Below are 7,643 nucleotides of genomic sequence, written 5' to 3' on the forward strand. Positions count from 1 at the left end.
ATGGAAGTGACGAACAAAACACCTACAAACAGTAATAATGGGGCGTTCAACTAAACAGGGCCTCATTATGCTCCCCAATGTTAGCCATGAATAGTCGTGGGGCGATCCATGCTACCATGGTAATAACTTGCTAACATATCAACATGAAACGGACATGCATGATTTTTTAACCAGTGGGGAAGAACCACAGTTGTATGAAGAGGATGGTATAGTGCAAGCTAGCATACAGGCTATAGTAGGAAAAATACCCACTCATATCCTTGTGGATTCTGGCGCAAAAATTAGTGTTATGTCGAAGGCATTGTTTAAAGAGATTGACAGCCACAAAGCTTTACCGACCTATCCAGTGCAAAACTGCAGGATATTAGGAGCCATAGGTGGAAAATCTAAATTAATTAAGGTACAAACCATGGCTAAATTAATTAAGGTACAAACCATGGCTAAATTAATTAAGGTACAAACCATGGCCGAAATACAAATTGAAGACATTGTTTTTCAGGCAATTTTTCTAGTAGTGGACGGACTGACGGAACGGTGTATTTTTGGCATGGATTTCTGAAGCGAAAAATGTGCAAAACTTGACCTAAAAACTGGGAAGTGTTATCTGTTTATATATGGGAAGAACTGTACTGTAGATCTGATAAAAGTCAAAAGTAGCAACGCCAAGCCTTGTCAAGCTATACACATCCAAATTTTAAAAGTCAACACCTTTTGACACCATGTTTCGAACGAAATGTGGTGTCAGCAAGTAGAGCAGCACGAATTTGAGGATGTTGTTGTTGTTGTGGTCTTCGGTCCTGAGACTGGTTTGATGCAGCTCTCCATGCAACCCTATCCTATGCAAGCTTCTTTATCTCCCAGCACTTACTGCAACCTACATCCTTCTGAATGCTTAGTGTATTCATCTCTTGTTCTCCCTCTACGAGTTTTACCCTCCACACTGCCCTCCAATGCTAAATTTGTGATCCCTTGAGGCCTCAGAACATGTCCTACTAATTCGACTACATTCCATTATCTTCGTTTTGCTTTTGTTGATGTTCATCTTATATCCTCCTTTCAAGACACTATCCATTCCGTTCAACTGCTCTTCCAAGTCCTTTGCTGTCTCTGACAAAATTACAATGTCATCGGCGAACCTCAACATTTTTATTTCTTCTCCATGGATTTTAATACCTACTGTGAACTTTTCTTTTGTTTCCTTTACTGCTTGCTCAATATACAGAATGAATAACATCGGGGAGAGGCTACAACCCTGTCTCACTCCCTTCCCAAACACTGCTTCCCTTTCATGCCACTTGACTCTTATAACTGCCATCTGGTTTCTGTACAAATTGTAAATAGCCTTTCGCTCCCTGTATTTTACCCCTGCCACCTTTGGAATTTGAAAGAGAGTATTCCAGTCAACATTGTCAAAAGGTTTCTCTAAGTCTACAAATGCTAGAAACGTAGGTTTGCCTTTCCTTAATCTTTCTTCTAAGATAAGTCGTAAGGTCAGTATTGCCTCACGTGTTCCAATATTTCTACGGAATCCAAACTGATCTTCCCCGAGGTCGCCTTCTACCAGTTTTTCCATTCTTCTGTAAAGAATTCGTGTTAGCATTTTCAGCTGTGACTTATTAAACTGATAGTTCGGTAATTTTCACATCTGACAACACCTGCTTTCTTTGGGATTGGAATAATTATATTCTTCTTGAAGTCTGAGGGTATTTCGCCTATCTCATACATCTGGCTCACCAGATGGTAGAGTTTTGTCAGGACTGGCTGTCCCAAGGCCGTCAGTAGTTCTAATGGAATGTTGTCTACTCTACTATTAGAACGTATCAATATCGCATAGATGTCCGGCCCCACGACACGTTATTCCATACCGTGGCCACAAAGAGAGGCAGTGGCCCAGGATATAAGAAGGATGCTTGCATACTGCAGTCCATTGCTTGCAGTGAAGAAAGCGGATAAATCGGTGAGACTTGTTCTCGATGTCAGGGAAATCATTAAGATTATTGTTACAGTAACCACCCTATCTGAAAACCTAGAACAACAATTGCAGCGGTTCCACGGAGTACAATTTTTAACTAGTGTCGACCTCCGTAGTTCGTACTGGCAAATTCCCCAAACACATGAAAGTAGGAAATATACAGCATTCATATTTGCAGGCAGGTCCTACCAGTATTGCGTTTCGCCCTTCGGGTTAAACGTGAGTGCTGGAGTTTTCATCACTGCACTCGACACCGTGTTAGGGCCTGACCTCTTAGACAAACTCACAGTATATACAGACGACATCTTAATAGCAACTCCTACTTGGGATGAACATATAGAACTTTTAGACAGGATGTTACAGAGGTTTTCAGCGGCTGGTGTAACAGCGAATCTTAAGAAATCTAAATTAGTAAGAAATGACATCAAATTTCTCGGTCACATAATTTCGCCCACTGAGATAAAGCCTGACCCTGAGAAACCATTAGCGATAAAAAAAAATTTCCAGCCCCTTGCACAAAGCGACAGCTAAAGGCATTCGTAGGCTAGTGCTCATTTTTCCGCCGGTTCGCTCCGAACGAATTGCTCAATAGCCCTGCATTATTACACCTATTAAAGAAGGACAAACAGTGGAACTGGACGCAGCAATGCCATCTGATTTTGATAGTATAAAACATGCTTTGGTAAACTCCAGTATTTTAGGACATCCTGACATGAACAAAGATTTTTGTATAGCAGCAGATGCCTCATTTTCGGGATTAGGAGCCTTTCTGCTTCAACTGGACCAAGATGGGGGCACAGAGAATGTTAAAGTTAAAGCCGCACACTATCAGAATGTGAACGCAGATATTTCACCACAGAGTTAGTAGCCCTTTCTATTGTGTGGGCATTCAAGAAATTTAATTATTATCTATTTGGAAAACATATACGAGTCTACAGTGACCACCAGGTGTTAAGCTTTTTACTCACATGTAAGTTATTACATAATAGCCTTCCGCAGTGGACTTTGTTTTTGCAGTCTTATGATTTTGAAGTTATATATGTGAAGGGCAAAGACAGCGTAATCGTCAATGCGCTGTCACGGTTACCCCAAGGATTACCCGAGTTTGAAGAGTTGATAGAGCAAAACACAGAATTTAAGGTTATGCTCATAAAAGACACTAAATTTAGAAAATATTTTTTGGATATGTGTAACAACATGGCGAAATTGCAGGAAGAAGATGAGCGGTGGAAGAAAGTCAGATTTCAATTAAACGCATTACAAGTTGTATAAAGATGTGTTATTCTATAGGAGAATCCTAAGCAGCGATGTGTGGTGCCGTTGTGTACTCTAAGCGTGCGAGAAAAGTTTAATTTGGCATACTCATTTCACTTGGGGACACTACTGTGCCCGCAAGTGCTGTAAAAAGTTGAATGTGTACTGCTATTTTCCCAATATGCTTCGACGCACACAACAAATTTTGAAAACTTGTTTGTCAGAAGGCTAAGCCTGTCAATCTGAACTGCGAGACAGAGTTACATCCCTTACAAAAAAAACCTCTAGAGCTGGTACACATAGATGCTATGGGTCCTTTACCCTCTACAAGAGGAGGGGTGAAGTATATAATTGGTGTGTATGATGTATTTTCGAAATATGTGAAACTGTATGCCACAAAAACAATCGCAGCTAAGCCTATTATTAGACGTATGCTAAATGACTACTTTCCGTCTGTTGGGAAACCGCAGGCGATCTTATCAGATAATGCAACCAATTTTACATGCCATGCTTGGAAACAGTTTCTAAAAGAGCAGCAGGTGAAACAAATTTTTATATCCAAATATAGCCCGTAATCCAACCCGATAGCAGTTTTTCGTGAATTGAACAGGTTTATGAGGACGTATGTAGCCAACAAAGTCTAAATCGATTGAATACTTAAACGTTTTTGAACAGGCAGTAAATAATCTTCCGATTTACGAAACAACAGTTACATCATCGTAATTAATATACAATAGGCAAGAAAACAATGAATGGGTTAACCCCATCCCATCTGTTCCAAGACAACCTGGAGATTTAAATGAAAAGGTAAGTAAGGTATTGATCTCTATTACAGAACAAGCTCGACGCCGTAAGTCACATTTTGACAACCAGCTACATGGTGTTACCAGATTTGTGGTTCGAGAAAAAGTATTACTTAAGACCCGTGTGAAATCTTCTCTGTCAGCCAAGAAAAACGCTAAGTGGCAAATAAGATGTACTGGTCCGTATATTATTGTACATATTCCGCATGACGGATGTTATTTACTTGCGTATCCTCACAATGGTAACATCAAAGGACTCTATGCACACAGAGACTTGAGGAAATTCCACCATGTTTAAGTATCACACTTTATATCTATCTATGCACACGAGTGAAATAAGTAAACTATGATAAAAAGAAGACATGCGATTAGGTTAAAGTAGGTATATCTTCCTATGCAGCTACGTGAATAAGAGCATTTCACTACTTCTGTTTACATTTGTCAGTGATTGTGGGCTCAATACACAAGCAAGCGAGAACATACACGTCAATTGATGATTATCAATGTTAACATAGGATGTACTTCGAAGGTTGACTGAATAGTTTCTGATCACAGTGTTATTTTAGTTTTAAGTTTATGTAAAAAGGATTCTGGAGCGAACAATTAGCACAGACCTCGGAACAAAATAGACGTACGTTTTTTTTCACTTTTGTTTCAAGATTATAAGGTACAGGGTAAGTTACAGAAAATATTGGATTCCCTAAGGTACATAAGTATACGGTCAGGCAAGTACATGCCATGTTGCAGAGAGAATATTTTTTTTATGTATCCGCACCACTAGGCTTTATTTATGAATATATCGAGCAAAACGATATTAACTTTTTTTATGCTCCGATGATAATATGATATATGGCTGCTAACGAAAGTTTAGCGTGTTATACACCATACGAACGACAACCTGATCTAAGTAATGTGCATCCAAAGATTGAATTTAGGAATTAAAAAAAAAAAAAAAAAAAAAAAAAAAAAAAACTGGTGTGATCTTACTGAAATAAAAATAATTTTTCAGCTTTATACACACTTTTGAGTGCAAGTACACTGCTGAGGTACAATTTGTATACATGATGTGAGGCATACTTAATACCGTCTCTTTTAGAATAAAGTAAAAGAAATATGTACGAGGTAAGTTCAGGAAACTGACGGGCAGAAAAATTGGACAATGCCGAAACAACCTTAATTCTTTACAGGCGGCGTTCATCGAGATGCTACGAGACTTCAATCGGCGAAGAGAAGCAACTATATTACTCTTACGTCGTACACGTGCCAGTGATACAATGATGCACACAAGTAAACATGAACAGACACAGACTCTGAAAGCAGTAGGGCCTATATCGTATAGCGGCCAAGCTGCATTATCAATCTGTTGTTCGTACTGCCTAACATTTTAATATTTCTATTTATGTATGAATTTTAGTATAGTGATTTATTTATTTATATGTTTTTTTATTTCTTTCTAATTGTTCTTGATGTGTACCATGCGTTGTTACAATCTTGAGCGACATAAAGATGAAATTCTTGCCCCCACAGTAACTCGCGGGTAGTAAATGAACAGATTTTTCCTCATTTGGAGACAATTTCTATAAGCACTTTTTGTGCATTCATTTTTTGTGGTGTCATTTCAGTGTGTAAGTGCGTCTATAGCACGATCCTAAGTTAGGGAAGTGCTGTTGTTCACGAAAACGTGTTCTCTTATGCCCTGGGAGATGTCAGATAGTATCGCAATTGCGAACTGTAGTACTAGAGGCACGTATGTTCTGTGAACACATTCACCTACCAACTTCTATAATGAAATATTTTGAACAATATGTACCCCAATAAAAGTTTTGAAAGAGAATACAGGAGCAAATAACGAACGTGGGCAAAAACTACTAAAAACCAGCCAGAGGCCTCAAGAGTTTTTTTTTTTTTTTTTTGACAGAAAGAAAATCAACGGGACGGTGTATAGTTACCCAACGACAGTGAGATATTCAGTGTCAGTGACATGTGAGATATACGCATAGGAACCAGTGAGAATGCTATTATACTACAAGCTTTCTCCTTTGAAATAAAAAAGACCTGGTAAATCGAGAAAGCCTGTTACGGCACGAGTGTTTGTGCACAGTATAGGACAGTGTGCCGTTGGCAAGCTAAATAATAAAGTGCAGTACTTTCCTTCCTGCAGTGACCGTAGGAGGTGCCCTGTGGTCCCTTCTCACAGCCAAGGTGTACGACGAGTGGAAACATGTTTCGTAAACGCTACGAACGCTGCACAAAACACTTCACGGAAATGTATTGATCGGCGGGCGCGACATCGCTATCCGGCGGTGTTTGCACGACTACTGGACTCCAAACGGGCGCGTAGCGTGTCGCCAGACTCATTGTTGCGCGTGCGGTTGCTTTTAACTGACACATTATTGATTGACAGAGTGAAGCTGGAGGACAATTTGAATAGGAAGCAAAAACCTACGTTCAAATGGACGCTCACCATATTGCAAAGAGGCGTAGAGACTCGATTTCCTGAGCTACTAAATGAAGTCTTATCACTACAGCTCATGATTTACGTCCCACGTTAGAAAACGAAATGTAGAAAAACGACACCCATGTTCATTGTTCAGTACCCATGTTCGTGTATATGTTAGTGTTAAGCTAGAATAAGTACTAATCTCTGTGAATTTCATTTGTTACACGTTTATCTTGCCCATGATGAGACAACTATGAAACCCAGACAGGACATTACCAAACAGATCCTGGTATAAAAGAGGGAGGAAGTGGAAAGCATAAGCAACTGTAAGGAAAAATTTCTCCCATTTACTACTCCAGATGTCCTTGCAGGCATACAGCCTGGATCGATACACTAAAATATACGACATTCTTGTAAAACTTCCTTGTTTTCAGCAAAAATGTAACTGCAGAATCATAGAAAAGACTTGTGAAATGTAATGTTATTGTCAACGTGCGATTGAAGATGTTTTTTGTACATAGGAACTATGACACTATGAATCGTCGTAGAGAACTTAACTATAAATTTGATCTAAAAAACGATGTAATGTACACTACTGGCCATTAAAATTGCTACACGACGAAGATGACGTGCTACAGAGGTGAAATTTAACCGACAGGAAGAAGATGCTGTGATATGCAAATGATTAGCCTTTCAGAGCATTCACGCAAGTTTGTCGCCGGTGGCGAACCTACAACGTGCTGACATGAGGAAAATGGTTCAAATGGCTCTGAGCACTATGGGACACAACTGCTGAGGTCATTAGTCCCCTAGAACTTAGAACTAGTTAAACCTAACTAACCTAAGGACATCACTAACATCCATGCCCGACGCAGGATTCGTACCTGCGACCGTAGCGGTCTTGCGGTTCCAGACTGCAGCGCCTTTAACCGCACGGCCACTTCGGCCGGCTGACATGAGGAAAGTTTCCAACAGATTTCTCATACACAAACAGCAGTAGACCGGCGTTGCCAGGTGAAACGGTGTTGTGATGCCTCGTGTAAGAAGGAGAAATGCGTACCATCACGTTTCCGACTTTGATAAAGGTCGGTTTGTTGCCTACCGCGATTGCGGTTTATCGTATCGCGACATTGCTGCTCGCGTTGGTTGAGATCCAATGACTGTTAGCAGAATA

This window comes from Schistocerca serialis, chromosome 1 (assembly GCF_023864345.2).
Source record: "Schistocerca serialis cubense isolate TAMUIC-IGC-003099 chromosome 1, iqSchSeri2.2, whole genome shotgun sequence".
Classification (NCBI taxonomy): Eukaryota; Metazoa; Arthropoda; class Insecta; order Orthoptera; family Acrididae; genus Schistocerca; species Schistocerca serialis.